The 4,215-nt window shown below is 36.2% G+C and overlaps 1 long non-coding RNA gene across 1 annotated transcript; it reads left to right on the top strand.

Annotated features, from left to right (window-relative positions):
- Positions 1-214: 214 nt before the first annotated feature.
- Positions 215-899, top strand: LOC108452436 (uncharacterized). Its single transcript, XR_001866391.2, has 2 exons — positions 215-358; positions 659-899. It is a non-coding gene; the product is annotated as an uncharacterized LOC108452436 (long non-coding RNA).
- Positions 900-4,215: the final 3,316 nt, after the last annotated feature.

The raw sequence follows: 4,215 nt of genomic DNA, 5'->3' as shown, positions 1-4,215 counted from the left end.
ATAGGGACTAATATTGTAAATCCTCCCAGGCCTGAATCACATCACTGTATCATGGATTAAAATGAAAATGCGCTCAAATCAGCGAGCCAAATTGAAAAAGAAAAAAAAACAAAGCAAAGCAAAAAGGAAGTAGTTGAAGCCCCATGCGAATGCAAAGGACTTAGCGCGCAAATTAACCATTTGAAGCACCAAAGTGTGGATCCAGCTAATGGCACCGTTTTCAATTCTATTCCCTCTTTTATTTGCCGTTTCAACTTCACATAATGCTCTCAATTTGGGAGGTTCCTTTCAACCTTGGAATCTCCTTTGATTTGATTTCAACAAAACAAAGAGAAGAAAGCCATGGCCTCTTCACACGGTAAGTTTTCCTTCTTTTATTTCTTTCTTTCGGTTTTTGAATGTGAAAAATAAACCAAAAAAAATAAATCGAAAAGAAAATCAAGAATCTCAAGAACTTTCAATCACTTTTTAATTTCAGTAACTTTTTTTATTTTAGTATGCATGTGTATTTCTGAAAAAAAAAGAAGAAGAACCCCCATTTACATCGTTTACATTCGGTTTTATAGCCAAAAAATGAGTAAATAAAAATACAAAAAATCCTTGTTGTAATCTGTTATTGCTTGCTGTCATTTGCTGTTGTGGTTTTCGTTTGTTGCAGGTGTGCATGGCGTGGAGGAGTTATTTGCGGAACATGGCACGAGTGGAAGAATCAACTAAAGGCTGCTGTGGCTGAAGCTTCTAAGATTTCTGCTGAAAATTCCCTAGGTGTTTTGGGCTTGGGGTATTTTGGGTTATTTAGGCTAGTTGGATTAAGTTTAATAATTTGAACCCATTATTTTAGTTGCTGGACTATGTAAGAAATGAACATTGGACTATTATTTATATATTTTTTAGTTTTATTTTTTTGTTTTGGTTTTGGTGTAAGCCCGGGCACAAATTGGGTCTTACAAACATTTAATAGCATAATTAATAATTCAATTTTAATATAAATATTCAATATGACTAAACAATTCAATAATATAAATAATATAAAATGTGAAATTTAATTTAATAATATAAATTGTAGATATAAATAAAATTATTACTATTTATGTTTAGTATTTTTTTTGGATAATTTTGATTTTTATTTGAGAGTAAAAGGTGAGAAGTAAAAGTTTAGAGGGAAAATAAAAAGTTTTGGGGAATAAAAATTTGAAAGAAAGTAAATAGGGAGGTGTAAAATTTTGGAGGAAAAATATTAAAAAAAATGAGGGGTGAGTTTGGGGTAAATGGAAAGTGGGATAGGAATGAAGTAAAAATTTTAGGGGGAAAGTGGGAGGGAGTAAAAAGTTTAGGGGAAAGTGGGAGGGAGTAAAAAGTTTTGAGGGTTTTTTAGAGTAAAATTTTAAGAAAAAGAAAATGAGAGAGTAAAATTTTGGTAGGAAATGGATTTTGGGTAGATTGGGAGATTGGGATGGAAGGGGAGTAAAAGTTTTCTGGGGGAAAGTGAGGAGGAGTAAAAGTTTTGAGAGAAAAGTAAAAATGTTTGGGAGTTTGGGGTAAAAATGTAAAATATTATAGTTTGATATTCGAATTATTCGAGTTATTTGAATTCGAAAACTCAACTCGATTTGAACTCGAAATTCGAAAAAAATTCGAGTTGACTCGAATAACTCGATTTGTTTAACTCAAAATTTGATTTTTTTTTTCGATTTTTTCGAGTCGAATCGAGTTTTGCTCACCCCTAATTCATGCTAAAAATCCTTCCAATCGGTATTCATATTTTTCCTAAGTATCGGGATTGACAACTCATCCCTTAAGGTTAACTTAATTTCAAGTCAAAAGTGCATGTTGGGTTGGAGTCGTGTTTGCTGATAGTTAGAGAAACGAGTTGGTTGTGCTGTATTCGGATATCCGAGAACAAATCAAGGAAGAAGTGATCGAGTTTAAACGACCCACGTGGTTAAGGTCTATAAGTCGAGTTGGGTTCTCTGGAGCACAAAGCTACCGGAATCTTGAATCGAGAACACGTGTATCTCGATTAGATAATCGGTAAGGGTTGGTTTGCAGGTCGTACCGGGACCAGCTACGAGAGGAAGAATCGGTGGTTAGGACGTTTTTAACTACTATAACCAGCTTATCATTTAGAGGTGAATATTAATTTTTCCAGAATTGATTCTTAACACGGAATTTACTGAGTCTAAGGCTAAGGCTTATTATTTTTGTTTGCAAAATCCTAAATTTATTTCCAATTTACATTTATTTTCAATATTAATCAATTGTTTATTTAAGCTGATTAGATTATTAAATTTCTTAAACATTCTTAAACCCCCCGATTTGCTTGTTTATTTTCGTTGTAGGTGCGTTTGGAGTCGTGGGCAGGACTCGTGACACGACCCTTGATGCAATGAATATTCTGTTTATAAGTGAACACAGAAGTTGATTACGACGTCCAATCCCCGTGGACTCGAACCTACTATCACTCTTTACTACAATTTAGAGTTTTTTTTTTAAGAATTATTTTTTGTGGTTTCGACGCCCATCAAATTTTGGCGTCGTTACCGGGGATTGGAAATATTATTCTAATTTTTGTTTATTTACTTTATGACCAGACTAGAACCGAGAACTCTAGAGTTTGAACCAGAAGTTAAGAAATTGACCTAATAACTGCGGAAAGAAGCCATTCGACGCGATAAACGACCAAATCCCGAATTCAAAACCATAGTCATACACTGAAGAAATTTTCTGGTTTGACGAACCAAACGAGATGGCTGACCATACGATACGCCAATTCGCTGCGACAACAGATGAACAACAACCCTTATGCATAACCTATCCGGCAGGAGGAACGCCGTTCAAGTTAAAGTCGGGTTTGATCCATTTACTACCCACTTTCCGTGGATTACAAAATGAAAATCCGCACACCCATCTTAAAGAGTTTCATATGGTGTGCACAAGCAAGAAGCCTCAAGAAGTAACCGAAGACCAAATTAAACTTCGTGCTTTTCTTTTCTCATTAGCCGACTCTGCTACAGAGTGGCTATTTTATTTAACTCCAGGATTTGTCAACACATGGTCTGACATGTCTCGTTTGTTTCTTGACAGGTTATTCCCTGTAGCTCGAGTAGTCGAACTAAGGAGGGAAATCGTAGGAATCCGTCAAAAAGAGACTGAATCGCTCTACGATTACTGGGAGCGATACAAAAAGTTGTATGCAAGTTGCCCACAACATGAACTGACTGAATAGTCACTCTTGCAGTATTTTTATGAAGGATTACTCCCGATGGAAATGAAAATGATAGATACTGCAAGTGGGGGGTATTCGTTAATATGAAGCCTCAAAAAGCGAGAGAGTTTGTTTCAACTATGGCTGTTAACTATCAACAATTCCGACCGGCCACAGAACCTACAAGACAGGTTCATGGGTTAAGTTCTCTATCTCTAGAAGATAAAATTGATAAGTTGATTAACATTGTCCAAACTTTGCTTACAGATAAAACGGGCCCAGCACGGTTGTGCGAAATTTGTGCTAAGCCAGACCACCCGATGGATTCATGTCTAATTTTACATGAGGATTAAATAGAACAAGCAAATGTTGTCGGAAACTTTCCAGGACCGCCTCAAAGGCGATATGACCCCTATTCGAACTCATATAATGTGGGGTGGAAGGATCACCCAAATCTAAATTATGGGTTGAATCCTCAGTTCAATTAACCTTACCAACAAAGACTGCCTCTAAATCAACAATTACCGCCCCAAAAGTTTTCTTTGGAAGTTATAGTGGAAAGGCTAGTCAATAGTACTAAGAAGTTTTAGCTAAAAATTGAAATACATTTGTAGGAGTTAAATAAGCAAGTGAGTCAGTTTGCGCTCATGGTTAGCCGTTTAAAGTCCCAAGGTAAGCTGCAGTCCCAAACTAAGCCTAATACTCGACACAATGTAAGTGTTATGACGTTAAGGAGTGGGAAGGTTTTAGAGCCCATAATTGGCATGAGTTGTGCCCACAACGCTGGTCGAGATGTGAAAAAACTTGACACAGAGGCTCTAGTAGAGTTAGCATCACAAAAATCATTTGTAGTACCACCTTCGTTTCCTGGAAAACTTGTCCAATGCAAGAAGGTGCAAGAAGAGAAGGAGATCCTTGACACCTTTCGAAAGTTAGAAATCAACATACCTCTTCTTGATACGAGTAAACAAGTTCCACAATATGCAAAATTCTTAAAAGAATTATGCACA

The sequence above is a fragment of the Gossypium arboreum genome, chromosome 5 (assembly GCF_025698485.1).
Source record: "Gossypium arboreum isolate Shixiya-1 chromosome 5, ASM2569848v2, whole genome shotgun sequence".
NCBI lineage: Eukaryota > Viridiplantae > Streptophyta > Magnoliopsida > Malvales > Malvaceae > Gossypium > Gossypium arboreum.
Note: the sequence above shows the minus strand (reverse complement) of the source record. Positions and strands in the feature narration are given on the sequence as shown.